General features: G+C 58.4%; 2 long non-coding RNA genes across 3 annotated transcripts; both read right to left on the reverse strand.

Moving 5' to 3' along the window:
* Positions 1-4,799: 4,799 nt before the first annotated feature.
* LOC308631283 lies at positions 4,800-8,016 on the reverse strand. Its single transcript, XR_014018159.1, has 3 exons — positions 6,991-8,016; positions 6,336-6,500; positions 4,800-6,242 (listed from the first exon to the last, which is right to left on the reverse strand). It is a non-coding gene; the product is annotated as an uncharacterized lncRNA (long non-coding RNA).
* Positions 8,017-8,787: 771 nt separating this feature from the next.
* LOC308631282 lies at positions 8,788-16,111 on the reverse strand. 2 transcript variants are annotated; one of them, XR_014018158.1, is made up of 4 exons: positions 14,654-16,110; positions 10,441-13,988; positions 9,852-10,023; positions 8,789-9,370 (listed from the first exon to the last, which is right to left on the reverse strand). It is a non-coding gene; the product is annotated as an uncharacterized lncRNA (long non-coding RNA). The 2 variants fall into 2 exon arrangements; XR_014018157.1 differs by having other exon boundaries at positions 8,788-9,370; positions 10,441-16,111.
* Positions 16,112-18,021: the final 1,910 nt, after the last annotated feature.

Here is an 18,021-nt window from a genome sequence, read left to right on the forward strand (position 1 = left end):
GCCCCCCGTCCTGTACTGGACACCCACAGTATCCAGTGCTCTGCGTGATGACCAGTCATTTCCACCATCCTCGGGTACTCGGGCCCCTCTGTGTGTCTCCCACTAGTCATGGCTTCCCCTTCAGGGATTCTTCTGAGTCACCTCTATTCCAGTTGTTAGCATCTAGGGCCAGAGACCATCTGTAGGTAGGATCCCCTGCTGGCCAGGGGGTGGCACTCTAGCCCCTGAGCCCAGTCCTTCAGTCCTCTGGGACGCAGAAGCAACGCCAGGCCTGCAGAGATGTAGCTGGCAAAACTCCTGTGACAGCAACGGGACGGAGAAGGGGCATCAGGCCACCCTGCAGGTGAGAGGGAGGCAGGGGGAGGGGAGCCTCGTTCTGCCCGCCAATCAGGGAGCTCTGCTGCAGAAGCTGCCCCCTTCTTTCTGAGGTACCGACACAGTTCCCTGCCACTTGTTGGGGCTGTGGGCGGAACACTTGGCCTCAGCTTGGGAGAAAGGCAGGGCCTTCAGTCCCCCCTCCCCACTGGGCTGTCCTGGTGCTGCTCCTACTGGGAGTGGGGAGACCTGGTGGCCTGCCCCCGTCTGCCTGCCCAGCTCTGGGCTTTCTCCCTCTGCCGTTTTTGGAGCGTTCCTCTCGTTCTTCCCTTACCTTGACAGCTCTCTGTGAGGCCTGGCCGTCCCTGCATGCCCACTTGTTCCTAGAGCCAGACAGCAGAAGCTGCTCAGGAGATGGGCCGGGGACTGGCAGGCCTCACTGGCGTGATGGAGTTGGGGTAAACTGGAACTCAGGTCCTGGGTGGGACATGGTCAGTAAATGTCATCCTGCATAGGCTTGGCTCTGGGCGCCCAGTCGAGGCCATGCTAATTTCTAGGCATCACAAAATAACTCCTTATGTTCCCTCAGAGCCAAGCCCTAGTTGGGTGGGTGGTTGGTGGGTTGGTTGGGGGGTGGGTGATTGGTGGGTTGGTTGGGGGGTGGGTGATTGGTGGGTTGGGGGGTGGGTCGATGGGTTGGTTGGGGGGTGGGTTGGCTTGTGGACTGCAGGGGAGGCAGGATAGTCTGAGGGAGAAGAATGGATAAATGCCAGGGCACCTGAAAGGAAAAGGCATTGGGGCGAGCTCTTCTACTGAGGGCCCCGTGCCAGGTCCCACCGTCTCCACACCTGTTGCTTTCTTAGTCCCGGGCGTCTCCAGGCCCCATGAGGCCAGCCCTACTCTTGGGCTCTGCAGCTTTACAGACGTCCATAGGAGGCTCCTCCACCAGACACCCCCGTTCCACTTTCCTATTCCCCAAATCTGTTGAAGCCCCTCAGTCTCCCTCGGATCCGCTCCATTCTCTCTCTGTTTCTGGGTTAGTAACTTTTACTGCTGCTGAATGGGGCTGGAGACTGTGAGGGCACAAAGGCCAGTGGCCCCACCCTGTTGACCCATAAGTCCTCAGCACATGTTAAGCCTGGCTGTCATCAGCCGCCCTACACTGGGCTTGGAAGTGAATGAGCACGTGGTTTATCTGCCTCCCGTGCAATGGTGACCCCACAAGGGCTCTGTCCCCACCATGTCCTACCTCTTTACCCTCCACCCATCCCTTGGCTTTATCCTGAAAGCCAGCCCCTGGACACCCCATCCTCACAGTCAGAGGTGCCCCGACTCTGACACAAGACTGGGAGTCCAGGGGGCTCTGCACTATACACAGTCCCACCCAGAGAAACGGCCCAGCTAAGAGACACTGAGAAGCAGGAGAGCCACCGTCACTGTGTGTCAAAAGCACCCTGGGAGAAGCCCGACACCCAGCCCACAGCCTGGCTCCTCCTGCAGCTCGGCCCACACCTCCTGCCCCTGCTCCAGTGCCCTGCTCTTCCTCCCCCTCTGCAGCTCCCCTCACCATGTGGCTGCACTCCTCCTGCCTCCAGCTGGGCCGCCCACACCCCACCACCAGCTGGCCATTCATGACCAAAACCAAAGAGGAGCCTTGGTCCCTGTGCCTCTAGAAAGGCGGCGAACTCAGGGCATCTGAGACTCCTGACATGACCAGAAAGTGACTGCCCCTGAGTGAGGAGACAGTGTCCCCTGGAGGCCTCTATGCCCACCTGGAGAACAGACCATAGGGCCCAGGGGAAGTCTGCTCAGTCTCCACCCATGCATGCCATGGAGGAATGGGGGCGGGCGGCCTCTGGGGAGGAACTAGTGCGGGGGTGGAGAAGAATCGCTGTCGTTGGGGTCCCACTGTTGCCTGGGGAGATGGAGTGTTATTTCACCAAATGCAGCTGTTTCCAAGATGTTCCCAGGGTGTTCCCTGGGGTGCGAATGTCCACCAACACTCCATTAGACTACAAAAAGTGGAGCAAAAACCAAGGCTGTAGCAGCTGAATGAACCACTCAATAAGCATTTATCAAGTACCTACTGAATACTTGGCCTGGGGACAGGCAGAGTGTAAGGTACAGAGAGATGCAGAAGGCTCCCCTTCCCTCAGGAAGCCACAGCCACCATCGAAAGCTGGATCCATTAGACCCTCTGTCTGCATCCAAGGGCTGCAACCTAATTTGGTGCAGCATCTACTGCCCTGGTCCCCAGGCACAAGCAGACATTGAGGGGCACCCTCAGAATGACACTGAATAGCCAAAGGTCTCCAGAAGAGGTTCTTGTCCCTGCTCACATCATTCCTGGCACACACCAGCACCAGCAAGGGGTTGCACCTCCTCATTCGGAGGTGACCTCCAGATCATCACAATAGCCTTGTGAGCAAGAAGGGGGAGGATTCAGTCCTGAAGAGGCACAGACGCCGGCACTGGGCAGAAGCTCTGCACCCCAACAGTGCACCCCTGCCCAGCATCAGTGCAGCTCATTGCAAAATCACAGGAAGCTATGAAGAGACTTGGAACCTCTGGCCAGCAATAAAAGCCACAGATGCCACATCCGGGCACTCCCACCAGGGCTTGGTGGGCAGCAGACTTAGGTAGGATGGGAAGAGCTGTTGAGAGGTGGGAAGGCAATCAAAGCCCTTTGACCCGGGTGGGCCTGGGCCCCCAGGAAAGGCAGGTGTGGCAGGTCAGGGAACTGGATGTGGCTCACCCTGGACTTGGATCTGTGGTCCCACAGGCTGCTGCAGCCTCCACCGCCCCATATGCCAGGCAGCGCCCCGGGCATCAGGTGTCTTGCCAAATGTGACCCTGCCTAACCCCTCCTGCAAAGCCCTGGACCATCCCAGGCTACCCTGCCATGATAAATGGCGGTGACGATGACTCTCACATAGGCAAAGGTTTCGAAGTGGGCACACTGGGAGGCCTTTGAGGGGAACCCAGTGGGGAGAGTTAGAGGACAAAACAGACAGATGTCGGCCGGGCCCAGAGCCCACCAGAGGCTCGGTGAATGCCAGGGACCGACCCCGACAGCCATGTGGACTGCCTCCTTTGGAGAAGGAAACACTGCATTTTTTTCCACTTATTGAGCAACACCCAGCCCTGATTCCCAGGCTGAAATTTCCACAGATGTTCCTTTGGGCTTGGTTGTTACAGTGTTGCAAGGGCGACGGAGAAGGGGCACGGCAGCTGGGGAGCAAGGCTCCCAGAGGACACACCTGGGCGGGGCAGTGGAGAAGAGTCTCTGCTGGAAGACCGACGAGGGAGGGAGCGGAGGGAGGAAAGGAGGGAGGAGGGAGAGGAAGAGAAAGAGGAGAGAGGGACACAGGGAGGCGAGAACTCAGTGAGGGCGCTGGCCTGGCCCCTTCCAAGCTGAAGTGGACAAAGGGAGGCGTTCTGCAGCCTGGGTCACCCTCGTGTCCTGCACGAGACATGTGGCAAACGTCCCTGCGTCTCCTTCCGAGAAGCCAAGGCCAGGAAGAGAGGTGCAGGGGGCGGGAGAGCCTGCAGGTGCGAGAGCGCCCATCCGGCCAGGGGAGGGCGCCAGGCACGGTGGCACGCCTCTAGTGCAGCAGCTCGGAGGCTGAGGTGAGAGGATGCTTGAGACCATAAGGTCAAGACCAGCCCAGGCAACGCGGTGAGCCGCCATCTCCGGAAGTGGAGAGAGAGAAGGAAGGAGCAGAGCCGGGCTGGGCCGGAGGAGCCTGGGACTCAGCACAGACCCCAGAAGAAGAGGCCGTGAGCCCAAGTCTCCCATTGGGGTTCCCACGGCTCATAGGAACTGGCTCAGTTGCTGGCCGGGAACCTTAGAGAGAGCCAGCAGGCATCCCGTGGCAGCAGTCAGTACGCAGTGTCCCTGCCCCAGGCAGGGGTCTGCACCACAGCCCCCTGTTAGTTACTAGTTGGTAAAAACTAATGGTTAGGGTCTGGGGACTCATGGCCCTTATGGCTCTGGACCTTATGGCCTGCCTGCTTCCCGCTTGCCTCTCCCTGCACCCTGTCCTGGCTCAACACCTCCACACTGCGGCTCCAACAGCCCCTCCTCGCAAACCCAGGGGCCGTCGTCCCCACCCCAGTTGCCTCTGCACCGCTCCATGGCACTTCTGTCAGAAATGGCCTTTCTGACTCGCTCCCTGGCTGGCCAGCTCTCTCTCCCACCAATACAAACGCCCCACGGGTGCAGACCATGGCTGCTGTGTCCACCTCCAGCTCCCAGCACGTGGCCAGACACTCAGAGGCACTGAAGGGGTAAAATAGGAATGGGCTCAGAGGTGGGGTCGGCCTCGCACGCGTGAGGCCCTGCTCCCCTACCCAGCACCACCACCAAAAAAAGAAAAGAATGAACGGAGTGAGATGCAGAGAGGTCTTGTCAATTTATTCTACCAAAACATCAATTTCAATTTATTAGAATAGGAAATATTCCTACTTTTGCTTGATTGATATCACAGATCATTTATTTGTATTAAAACAATAAAACCGCCCTATGCACTCATGGTTAGCGAAGCTATCGTGACCCAGGCTGGGGGACACTGTCAATCTTATTGTGGCATGATTTTCTCACCAGAGGATTTGCAATACAGAAAACAACTATTATTTCCATGTCTCTGAGAGGCTTTCCAAATAAAAACATTCCTTAATCAGGAGAGGAAAAAGATATTTGTTATCAAGCCATACAGTTTTGTTTTTGGCTAAAAACACAGAATTCAGTTACAGTAGATGAAATGTTAGCATCAGTACGCATTGATCGCCAAGTTGCCGAGGAGTAGACAGACCTCAACATGGAGCTGCTTTCACTTTACAAAGTTACACAAACAGAGCCTTACCTCAGCTGCTCAGGCTGCTTCAGAACACTGATAACTAGGTGGTCTATAAACATGCGTGCTTGCTGGTCCTCATCCGGGAGCTGCAAGCACACAGATCTGGCGTCCAGTCAGCCCTGTTCTGCTCACAGCCCTCTCCCCCGTCCTCACGTGGTGGAAGGGGTGACTGAGCCCCCTTGGGACCATTTGACAAGGGCACTAATGCCTCTGTGAGGCCTCCACCCCTGTGACCAAAAAACCCCACCTCCTGTAACATCACCTGGGGTTAGGGTTTCAACATAGAGATCTGGGGACACAGGCCATAGCAGCCACTAGGCAAACTACAAGGACAAACATCTGAAGCAGACTGATGGGAAAAAATCCAAATGTATGTTACCAACTAATAACTGACAAAGTCCAAAGTCGTCCTCACGACACTTCATACCTGAGTCACTCCAGAGAGAAACAGCCTTCGGAATTCAAAGTGCACAGAGAGAGGACTAGGCTACCATCCTGGAGGGCCAGGGGACTGGTGAATGGCAGCCCAGCACAGCAGTGGTGGTGGGTCCCCGGGGACACCCACTGCTCTCCTCCCAGGCCTCTCTGGCCCTCTGCTCTTGCCCCTCTGGCTTCACAGCCCTGCAGATTCCCCAGAGCCTCCTGCACATGTCCTCTGATCCACCAAGACACGAGCTTGCTCCACAGAAAAAGAAACGCGGCAGCCCTGGGTCATCTGGTGATGAAGTGCCAGGAACCTGCCCTTCTCTCCCACTCCCCTGCTAGGGCTTCCCTGGTCAAATGCAAATAGCCAGGACCCCCGGCTCACTCCCCGCCCACCCTGACCAGCCTCCGCGGCCAGGCTGACGCCCTCCATCCCTGTCCCCATAAGGCCACAGAGGCCCTGGCCCAACGCAGGCCTGACTCCAGCACCCGGCAGGAAGCAGAGCCCCAGTCAGGGCCACATCTGGAAGTTCCCAAGGATTTCTCTGCAATACATTTCTTTCTTTCAGTGAAGGCAGAGAGGCTGGGCCGATAGCCATTTGCCTGTTCTTCATCCTGCCCATGAGTCTTGCGTGGCCCCCAGCCCTGCGGACACAGCCATGAACAGACCCCGTCAAGATCCCCACCCTTGAGGAGCCCCCCATCCACACTCTCCCCAGCTGGAGCACCAGGGGTGACCTGTCTTCCTCTTCATCCTGTCTTCAAGAGAAGTCCTTACTCTCCCCCCCAAGGGGTCAGCGCTACCCTGAGGACAGCCAGTTGTCCCTTCCCTTCACAATTGTTCCTGGGCAGGTGACAAAGCTGAGCGAGCAGCCCAGGCTGGAGCAGGACCCACTTCAAGGCCTGTGGAGCGCCCTGACCCAGGGGAGGACCTCAGGAGCAGGGTCATGAGGCTGTGGCCGTGAGGGGAGGAGCTGGGACAAGGGACACAGGACCCACACCACCCTCCCGATTTCCCAGGCAAGGTGCCCCAGAGCCTTCTCTGATCTGGTGGAGAATCCATGTCATTCCAGTATTTGGGGAGGGGTGTGATTGACAGCTTTCCATCAGTGACAAAATAGCTGAGAAAAATCAACCGAAAAGGGGAAGGATTCCCTTGGGCTCAGTGTCACAGGTGCCGGCTTGTGGTCACTGGCCTCAGGGAGGTGTTTGTGACAGGGCAGAGCTGCTCAGCTCATGGCAGCTGGCAGAGGGAGAGAGGAAGGCCTACCTCCTGCAGCGAGGGCCCCTGCTCAGCCTCCACCACCCCCACGCCTACGACACGGGGGCCCAGGATGGCCCCACCCACGGATGGCCAGAGCCTCACCACCCAAGCACTTCCCCAGGGCCTCACCTCGGAACCCTGGGCCTGGGGGCCACAGCTTCAGCACAGGAGCGTCTGAGGGACACCTGAGAAAATGAGGGGAAGCCCGGAAGGTGCCAGGGACCCCAGTCACGGCACCCTTGTCAGTGTCCCCCACCCCCATGGGGGTTCGGAAGACCCAGCTACATCAGGGATGTGGGTTGGATAAATGGTCCCCAGAGGCCCGTGTGTCGAGGGCTTGGTCCCCAACCCATGGTGCTGTTGGGAGAGGGCAGAACCTTCCGGAGGTGGGACCTGGTAGAACGTCCTTAGGTCACTGAGGGCATGCTCTCAAAGGGGATCATGGGACCCCAGTGTCTTCCTCTTCCTCTGCTGGCCATGAAGTGAGCATTGTCCAGCCATGAGTGCCCTTCCACTCTCATCTGGCAGAAGTCCCAGGAGAAGCCCGAAAGCAATAGGGCCACCAGGTCGTGGACCACAACCTGCACCTGTGAGCCAAGATCACCTTTCCTCCTTGTAAGTGGATTGTCTCAGGGATTTCATTCAAGTAGTGGAAAGCTGATAACAGTCACATGACTGGATCCCACCACTCACCAGCCCCACTGAACTGAACAGCAGGGCCTGGACCTCCGTGACACGTGTGCAGCACGTCAGCGTCACCACGGGACTCCCAGGACAGTGACAGCGAGGCCAACCAGGCCCGGAGAAGTGAAGAAAGAGGAAGAGGGCCCGGTCCTCCCCATACCTGGACACATCTGGACACGGTGGTCCTTCTGGTCCCTCGACATTTCCTGACCTGAGCAGATTTCAGCCGACTGCAAGAGAACACAGAAGAGAAGGAAATAGACTTCCCTTCAGAGTGCCACGGAGGGAAAAGAAGAAACACGGTGCATCTGCAGCCAGCTCGGAGTGGGCAGCTCTACTTATTCACCTGCTCCTCCTTATTTCCCTCCCACCACAAGCGTGCGGAGCAAGTCTGCTCTGTGGGACCCTCGAGGGAGCTGGGCTGGGGAGAGGGCGGCCAAAGACTCCGCACAGCCAGCCTCCTCAAGGTGCCTCCTCCTCTCAGAGTACACCCCTCCCCTCCCCTGCTCTCCTCCCCTCCCCTGATCTCCTCCCCTCCCCTGCTCTCCTCCCCTCCCCCTTCTTTCCCCTCCCCCTTCTTTCCCCTTCTCTCCCTCTCCTCCCCTCCCCTCTCCCCTCCCTTCCCTTCTCTCCAGTCCCCTCCACCAGGGCACGTGGCTTGGCCCCCATCCTCTCCTCCCCTCCCCACTCCTCCCCTCCTCCTCTCTCCCCTCCTCCCCTCCTCCCCTCCCCTCTTCCCCTCCTCCCCTCCCCACTCCTCCTTTCCTCCCATCCCCTCCTCCCATCCCCTCCTCCCCTCCTCCCCTCTCCCCTCCTCCCCTCCCCACTCCTCCCCTCCTCTCTCCCCTCCTCCCCTCCTCCCCTCCCCTCTTCCCCTCCTCCCCTCCCCACTCCTCCTTTCCTCCCTTCCCTTCCTCCCATCCCCTCCCCCTCCTCCCCTCCCCACTCCTCCTTTCCTCCCATCCCTTCCTCCCATCCCCTCCTCCCCTCCTCCCATCCCACTCCTCCCCTCTCCCCTCCTCCCCTCCCCACTCCTCCCCTCCTCCCATCCCCTCCTCCCCTCCTCCCCTCCCCACTCCTCCCCTCCCCACTCCTCCCCTCCTCCCATCCCCTCCTCCTATCCCCTCCTCCCTTCCCCTCCTCCCCTCCCCACTCCTCCCCTCCTCCCCTCCCCACTCCTCCTCACTGTGTGCTGAGCAAGCTCCCTGCCCCCTCCTGCAGAGCCTGGGAAAAGTCCCTGTGCAGGTGGCTCCCTTGGGACCCTGTACATCTCCAGGTTCCCAGTGTCCCCTAAACTGTCACTTTTGTCAAAGATTAAGAAAAACAGTTTCATGTTCAAGAAACCTGTTTCCTTCTTGGCGGGAGCCACTGAACACTGAGGCAGAGACCAGGGAGAGAATGAGCTGGAAGTCAGCGAGGGGGTGCCCCCAGGGCTTTGAGGTTCTGAAGGGTGGGCCCTGGTCTCACGGCTCTGCGGTCATCTCTGTCTCCATGACACTGCCGTCCAGGCTCGCCCTTGGGGGCCCAGTGGTCCTCACAGCTCGGGTGCCTTCCTCGGTCGCTGACCTGGCTCCTCTTGGTGCTGCTCAGTCCCTTCTCCTCATGCCCGGGCGGCGGTACAGCAGGGCGGGCGCCACACCCAGCTGGTGGGTTTGTACCTCGTGCTGAGGTGCAGGCTGTTCTCGTGGGTCCTGGGAGACCCCGACCCGCTGGAGGGTCCACTCACAAGGGGAAAGCGCATCACGCCCAGGACAGGAAGTCCTCCAGAGCCAGGACGCTCGTCATGGACCGTTTGACACCAAGCCCCAGGACTCGTCACCTAGTCCTGAATAGAAATTAGAAATACAGAGAGAAGATGGAGTCTCCCAGCGTCCCTGCTGGGATGTGCAACAGTGTCTGTGAACAACTCCTGGGGACAGAGAGCCTCGGGGTGAAGGGCGCCTCGGGGTGAAGGGCACCCAGGGTGCGCAGCGCCCCTGAGCCTGCTGGAATGCAGAAAAGCAGGAAGAGATCCAACAGAAAGAGAGGGCTGAACTCGTGAAGCCAGAGCCCCCCGTGGGACCCCGACCCCGGGCCCAGCCACCCCTCACCCACCCGATAGCAGGGGATGTCCATTGAGCGCAAACCTCCCGGCCAGGCGAGACCCCGACGGGGAACATGGTATTTCCCAGCCCTCCGGGAAGTCCCCCCCCCCCAGCACACATATGCCACCTAACTGTGTACCCTCGTCAGAATTTGGGCCTTGAGCCCTGGGGTGCTTCCCCCGATCGAGAGCCCCTATTCCACTCAAGAGGGCGGATCTTCACCTTCATTTCCTAACCCAGATCCTCTTCATGTGTCCTTAAATTCTTCTCTGTGGTGTGTCAAGAGCCTGGAAGGACCCAGTGGAAGTCTCCTCTGCCCCTGGAGAGACCTCCTGGGACCCCAGTGGTGACAGCCCCACTTCCAGAGGACCCCCCCACGGATTGCCTGAGAGTTCTGTGGTTTGGTGGCTGGTTCCAGCGTGGAGTGCATCTGGAGGGGTGAGGTGTCAGCTGAGATGTCCCCTGCTCCAGCTCTGTTTGTTGCAAAGACAGCCCTTCCTCTGTGACGGCCCTCGCACGTTTGTCAATTCAGCTGGGCATGCGGGGCGTGCGGGGGTCGTTCATGGTTAGCTCTGTGAGCCGCGGCGAGGTGGAGAACGCTTAAGGTGTGACGTGGAGCAGGGGACACAGAAGGAAACCAAGTCCCTCTTAGGCCAGGGCTGACCCCTAGCAGCACCAAGGCCATTTCTTCTGCCATCCAGCCCCACTGTGTCCCCTTGGGACACACAAAGCCCTCGATAACCCCAAAGGGATCCGTCAAAGCCACCCAACAAAACATCCCAGATTCCTCCTGCACCCTGCAGGACCCCACGGCTGGTCTGGTGGCTGCAGAAACACAACCTCACCTCTCTGCACTGGAGGGCCAGGCACTGGACTCCCCCTGCCCACCCCACCGTGGGCTCTGATGTCACCCGTCCCTCTCTCCAGAGCGGAATCCTCCTGTCCCAAGGGGCCCCTCCTGGTCTGTCTCTGGGAGAGCAGGGCCTCCCCCTTTTGAATGGGAGGCCCTCCTGCGGCAGCTGAGGCCCATTTCCTCTTCAGTCCCCTGCGGAAATGAGAAGCAGCTGGGAAACATCTGCAGCAGTGAGCGCTCTTGGAGACTTGGCTGGGCCCCCGTCCTCCCCCAGAGCTCGGGAGCTGTGAGGAGGTTCCCTCTTCCCCAGCAGCGGCTCCTGCTGGCCCAGGGGCAGGTTTGCTGCTAACCCCCAATTCCCTGCACTGCCAGCCTTTCAAACTGCCTCCTGAGTCACCCAAGAAACAGCGAGGCCCAGGCCAGGGAGTGAGCACCTACTGTGTGCAGGGCACACTCCAGGGACAGAGTGTGTTCAACGTGTGTCTCCCCTTCAACCCCAAAGGAGGACAAGCCACTGGGCAACACCGGTGACAGTGGCCTGAGGGCAACATGGAAGGTGACAGGAGAGAAGCTGGGGCCCGGGGCGGCTCCACCAGTTCTCTGCTAAGAGAGGGAAGGAGGAGAGAGAGGGAGGACCCAGGCTGCAGAGGAGGGGCGGGGTCCCGTGTTAGGGGAGGGCCACCCCGACTTCGCATCCCTTCCTTGACACGGGCCCTGGTGTGGCATTAACGTCCTTGTACGTACCCCCAAGGAACAAGGACAAGCAGGGTGACGTCACCTTGGGGAGGAAGATGTGAGAATGCAGATTGCCCCAGGAGCTGCTGTGACCCCTGGGGAGGCCGCCTGGATGAAGGGTCCCGGCAGCCCTGAGAGCCTGTGGGGTGGAGAGGAAACAGGGAGGCCCAGGACTCCCCCGGGGTGGGGCCAGTGGGGGTGGCCTCAGGGGGCTCGACCTGGCAGAGGGGCTGCCCAGGGCTCCAGGGCACCCTCAGCGGAGGCAGAGCCACACCCCATCACGCCCGCTGGCCAGGCAGTGGCTGCTTTGAGATCCTTCAGGGGCAGAAAACAAGCCCAGCACCCTCCATCGGGCTCCTCTTCCCTCCAAAGGTCTCTCCTAAGTTCCGTACGTTCCCAGCACAGAGCCCAGGAGCCCGTCCCAACCATCTAAAGCAAAGCCATTCTCCTAAGGAGAGTTCCAGGACAGCAGTGGCTTCAGTGACAGCTGGACCCAGGGATGCTCTTGAGGACCTCAAGCTCCTCTCTCCCTCCCCCTCTGCCTGGGCTCTGCCTGCTCCCTGAGGCATTCTGCAGCAGGCCTCCTGCAGCCCAGCACAGTGGCCACCAGCAGCCCCACACCCACAACTGCTCGGCCTTCTGTCTCCTGGGGTTCACACAAGATGGACTGGCCCTGCTGGGGCCATGTGTCCCTGTCACCAGGAAGAGGGAACACTCGCTTGGCCCAGCCTGGACTCGAGCCATGGTGCAGCTGGATGAGAGGTGAGGGGTCACAGCCTTTCTCCAGTCGCATGGAGGAGGGGACCCTGGAGGAGGGGAAGCGGCCAGAACGCACACTGGGCAGACCTCCAGAGACCCGCAGCCCACCCGCCTCTCACAGGACATCGTCACAGCAGCCCAGGAGGGAGCAGGGCAAGGACTCCAGCCATCGGAACAGATGGGCGGCTGTCCAGTGCAACCCAGCAAAGCAGGACCCAGCTCCTCGGCCCTCCCCACTGGGCGACACCGTGGACGCCCAGCTCCCTGCTCCCTCACAGCTCTCCACCAGCCCCGGCAGCTCTCAGCCTGGGGGTTCTCTAGGGACATAGCTCGCATGGCCCCCACGTGGACAGGACTCCAGGGCTGGGCCCTGCCTTCCATCCAGGACAGGCTACGATGGGAAAGACCCCAGTGCGTCACCCCTGGGGAGGGACAACTCTGAAGCACACCCACACAGTGGTCACCTGCTTCTTCATACACCCTTCCTCACCACCCTGCTACCAGTCCATCCTGGAATCACCCCAAAAATAAATGATTTAAACTCAGATTTTTGTTTCAGGTCTGCCCCTGAAGAACCCAAACCAGAGTATTCCAGACGCACTAATAAACCGCAGCCAGGGAAGGAGATCTGGTAAATCCTCCTGGTCAGCCGGACATCAGCGCCACCATTCCAGGACAGCAGAGAGTGGGACACAGCCAGCGGCACTGCCCGCCCCACCCTCTCAGATACAGACACGGCCACCTGGCCATGGCCCTCTCTGAAGCCTCGTCCACGCACAGGGGCACAGCCTCATGGACGGTCAGTCACATCTGTCCCTGGCAGAATAAACTGCAACCTTACAAGTACATCGCCGTCTGCCCTCCCTGTCCCCAGCCTGTGGGCTCACGAGCCCATAAAGCCACCCAGAAAATGTCACTGTCAGAATGTGCTCAGGTCCTGAAATGGCGGATTCCGCCCCTGCTGGCCAGGTTGCTGAGGGTCACGGGTGTAGAGGGAGAGGCATCTGGTCCAGCTACCCAAGGTAGGAACGGAGACACAGGACACTGAGAGAAGCCTGCGCGGAGCCTGGCCCACCTGGACGAGGCTGTGCTAAAAATAGTGGTGACTCAGAGAGGCCAGGAGGGCCAGTGCCAGCAAGAGCAAGCCCTCCCCCGCCTGAGCGCCACCTAAGCTGTCCAGGGAGCCTGTGTACCGTGTGCGCAGCCCTGGGGGTAGGGAACACACAGTGCACGTCCGTCCACACCAGCCCTGTGAGTCACATGGCCAGGGAGGGCCTCAGGCCCAGCTCCTCACGTTACACATCCGGAACCATCTGGCCGAGGCTCTGGAGCCCACTTGGAGTCCCTGGGTAAACACATCCCGTCACCTAGGAAAACAGAATTTCATTTTCCATAGTGATGAAACACATCTCTAGGGGACAGTCAGTAAGATGTATACCCAGCTCGGGGACAGTGTGGCTTTGCCACTGAACTACAAGGATGCCTGGGGTCTTTGCACAGCATAAAAGACAGAAAAGAGTGAGCGAGAGAAAGAACAAGGCTAAGGAGAGGAGAGTCCAGGGGGGTCACGTTCAAAACAAACAACGCTCACAGCTCAGCCCCTGATTTATACGCAGGCTGAGTTCCAGGTCTGTTTCCAAGTCAGTTGTTTGGGGTTTACAGTGTGTTTTCCCATAGAAACTATGTCTGTTGGTTGTGAAGTTAACCCACTGATGTCTCCAGTATCCCGGTGTTGAAAGGGCTGCCGGCCACTCTCCCGTCTCTTCCACAGCATCTTGCAGCGCTGCTCCTGCGAGGAACTCAGCTCTGTGCACAGATCAGGTCAAGGGAGCCCCTCTCCCTTGCAGAAGGTGGAGGGGAGAAGCCCCAGCGCTGCGTTAGAGCATCCACAGGACCACTGGTGGGTGGGGACAGACAAACGGAGGCTGAATCTCCAGACCACCTCAGGATTCCAACCTCTCTGGGCCTCAGTCACCTGGCCTCCACACCGTCCCTGCCTTATGCTGTTGTTCCTGGAAGGATAAAGAGGTAGGAATGATGCAGCAGGCGATGTACAGTGTTTGGCCCCAGAAAAAGTGCTCAAAAAAAAAATGGCGGCTGTTCTGCTTACTACTGCCGTGTCTAGAAAGGCAACCGTAAAACGGAAAGGCAGAAATGAAGAGGGTTTGAGGAGCCATGAACTTTCCCCAGCACAGGGGTCTGTTTGGTTCCTATGCCTGGTCCATGCAGACCCTAGCAGGATTTACCGATGGGTGGACAGACAGATGTTGGATGGACGGACAGATGGATGGATGGATGGGTGGAGGGAAGGATGGATGGAAGGATGGAGGGACAGACATATGGACAAACATTAAGTACCTCTGTGTGCTCTGCCCACCGTTGCCTCTGGCCACAGTCTGAGCCCTACCCCAGGCCCCCCTCAGTCCTGCCCCAGACTCGGCCGCAGTTGCCTCTCACCCACAGTGGAGACCCCCTAACCCTGGGCTCAGAGGGACCTTCCTGCCTTATCTCTTCCCTGGGTCCTTCCCTCACGGCTGGTCCCCGAGGCCATGTCCATGAGGAATCTCCATGGCCACCTTCTGCCCCGCCTTCCCTTTCCTCTGCCCCCCTCACTGCCGTTCTCCAGTGGGGTCAGCTCCATCCCCCCGCCACGCCCAGCCGGGGGCTCTTCCCTCACCAGTGGGTCAGGCTCCCCGGGCCTGGTGCTATTTTCCTGGGGAATCCTGCCAGCCCCAGATGCCCTCTCTCTCTTGTTTTCTTCCTCAAGTAGATCTGCTCCCCTCCCTAGGAACTTCAATTCCTCATGTCACAGGCTTGGAGTCTCAGAGTCATGGTCACTCTCTCCTCTCCTCCCATCCCCCATCTCATCAGCAGGAAATGAGGGTGGCACAGCGTGTCTACACACCCCCGACTTTCTGCCTTTGCCGGACAGGCCTGTTGCACTGGTCATTTGTTATGTCAGAAGAACAAACACTGACCGTGCCAACAGACAAACTCCCCGTCACAGTGGTCGACTGTCACCAGCTACTCCGTCACTGAGTGAGCCACCTGTCGTTTTGTGCAAACCATTTCAAGATCCAATGGCTCAGAGCAACCACCATCCTGTCTCCTCTCGTGATTCTGAGGTTGACCGGGTTCCACTGGTGGTTGTCAGGGGACAGGGCTTCAGCTGGGCCAGAACGCCCAAGATGGCTCTCCCACACACTGGGCACCTTTGCAGAGACGGCCAGAGCGCTGGGCTCAGCTGGACACCAAGACAGCTGAGTGTCCTTCTCCCTCTGTGTAACCTCGGGTCTTCTCCTTCTCCAGTTGCTCAGTCCAGCAGAGTAGCTGGAAAGGCATCGGTCAGCAGGCCTCTTAGAGCTTGGATCCATATCACCTCTGCATCTCAGGAGAGTCCAAGGGTGGGCCCAGGTCAGGATGGGAGGCCATTCCACGGGGTGTGAGTACCAAGACACGAGACTTACCCGGTCCTCTGCTCAGACGGCTACCCACTGTGGTGTGCCGCCGATGGCCTTTTCCACCTACAGCCAACGTCATTTGCAGCTTGTGATCTCCAAAGTCATCATGAGAGTCACAGGAAATAGGAGAGAGAGCTAGGGGAACGACAGTGGCCTGTGACTGCCTCTGCAGGAAATGGACCTTCACTCCCCCTCACTCGCCATTGGCCAGGATCGATCGCTTGACCACCAGCTTGACGGCAGGAGGACTTGGAGTGAGACAGGTGGATGGTGACTGCATCAGCCCTACCTGCCTCTGCCCCATCTCCTATTTCCTGAGGAGGACACCCAGCGTGGGTGGGTGGACACCCCACTCACGGCTGGTGGGAGCGGGCACTGGCACAACCTCTCCTGGAGGACAACATGGCCTCCTCACATCACTTGCTGGAGGCTGGGTGTGGAGACCGTGCCATGCCCAGGGCCCTTCTGGCTCTAAGATTCAGTGGGCATTACTAAGCCCTAGAAAACGAGGGCTTAGTAACACCAGAACACCAACCTCCATCTTCTTTCCAAAGTATTCTGTGGTATTGGCTGAAACGGAAGGAATTCATTTCTCCCAGGGGTGGAGGCTGCTCGTGGGAAGGCTGGTTCCCACCTAGATAAGGAGAACACACAGCACATTGTGGGAGGCAGAAGTAGCCACACTGGGCAGGTCCCAACACTGTGCCCAGTTCAGGGTGCTATGTCAGAGCAAAGGCGGAGACGCCAGGGGAAATCCAAGAACAACAAAACACTTGACCTATAAGTGAAGCCGGAAGGGACAGGGATTAACGCACCAAAGAACAGGAAATGACTCAGTATCAAATGCCTGCAAATGGCGAGCCATCAAGAGTGTGGACACAGGATCCAACAGGCTGGGCTTGGGCATTGGCTCTGTCACTTGCCAGCCACGTGGCCATAGTCACATTACCCAACTTCTCTGAATGTCACTCTTCTCATGTCTAAAACAGCCAGTTGCGGCAGCTTCCTCGTGGCCGTTCACGTGGGTTACGTGTGTGCCAGGCTCCTGTGTGCCAGGTCAACGTGGGTGTTGCCACGGTAGTTACTCCTGTCCTATCTATGTTGGAAGAACACGGTTCCTACAAGTTATTAGGTCAACTGAGAGGAGAAATCGACAGCCAGCCACGCTGACAGTCAAACCCTGGTGTGCCACCACAGGACCTTTGAGCCTCAGCCAGCTTCCCTCTCCCCAGCCGCACTCCTACCTGACACTGCATACCTCTCCAAGATGCATGCCTTTGGTTTGGCCCAGTCCGAGCCTTGGGAGTGCAAGCAACAGCAGTGAACCTGGGCAAACCTAAGCAACTAGGGATGTGCGGAATCCAAGGAACACAGAAGACCAGGACTCAAGAAGGGCCAGAGCCAGCAGCTCTCGGAGAGATGGGCACTTGGAGGCATGTGCTCTGGGCCTCGCGACTCAGATGGAAGACAGTCTGGCTCCGCAGAGAGTGAATGCCCAGGATCATTGTTGGTGTGACCCCCACGGGCACCGTGGGGAGGGGACCGAGGTAATGAGGCAGGATAGGTGTTTCTGGCAATGCACCTGAGCCTGATGAAGTTGTATTGCCTGTGAGGAGATGCACCTGTTATTAGGGTGTAGGAGATGACCTGGAGGCTTCAGCCACAGCGTTGCTGTTTAGTACCACACAATGACCTGCTGAGCACAGCACTCTTGACTTTACAGGCACTACTATTTAGGACACACTCCAAATAGACCTTCAAAAGAATCCCTCTTAAAGTTTTAAGCAAATAGGTTTCACACATGGCTAAGGCCAGTCACAGAAGATGGGTCATAGATTAATGCAATTTAAGGAACATAGCCTTAAAGTTGTTGTATTGGTTTAAATGGAGAAGTTCTGGTGAATCCAGGGCCCTGAGGTCCAGAGAGGAGTAGCTTGACAGGTGTGATACAGCAGGAGGCCGCAGAGGCCACAGCAGGCTGGCATGGCCAACAGCTGCTACAAAGCCACATAGACCCAGGACTGACAGATCCTTCTATACTTTTGAGAATTTTTCAGACTTTTTTTTTCTTCTGAGACAGGTCTGGCTATGTTGCCCAGGCTGGCCCCAAACTCCTGGGCTCAATCAATCTCAGTCAATCCTTCTGGGAATACAGGCATGAGCCATCAGGCCCAGCTTTGGATTTTAAAATGTGAGTAGCTAACTCAGAATTTGCAAATGGATGGACGAGCTACGCAGAGCATGACTCGGACAGCAGCCTGCTGCGGGCATGCGCCTACAGACCACCAGAGGGCAGTCAGAACTGGGAACGCTTCCTCCTGGGGTCGGCCACCCTGCACTATCTCTCAGCAAGGAGAAAGAGGAAACCAAACCACGCTGCAGTGAGACATGGACTTGCAGGAAACCTGTCAGCCTCTCCCTGCCGGAAGGCCAGTGTTCCACTGCAGAGGGATTTTAAACAATATGTTATTATGAAAATGTCCAAGCCCTGCACTGCCAGGTCACCAGGGTCTTGGGGGAGCAGCTGCAGCTCCCCCGCCGGGGGTCAGCCCTTGCCCTGCGCATTCCTGCTGGTCACAGCGTC

This window comes from Spermophilus citellus (assembly GCF_964194105.1).
Source record: "Spermophilus citellus genome assembly, chromosome: 11".
NCBI classification, from domain to species: domain Eukaryota; kingdom Metazoa; phylum Chordata; class Mammalia; order Rodentia; family Sciuridae; genus Spermophilus; species Spermophilus citellus.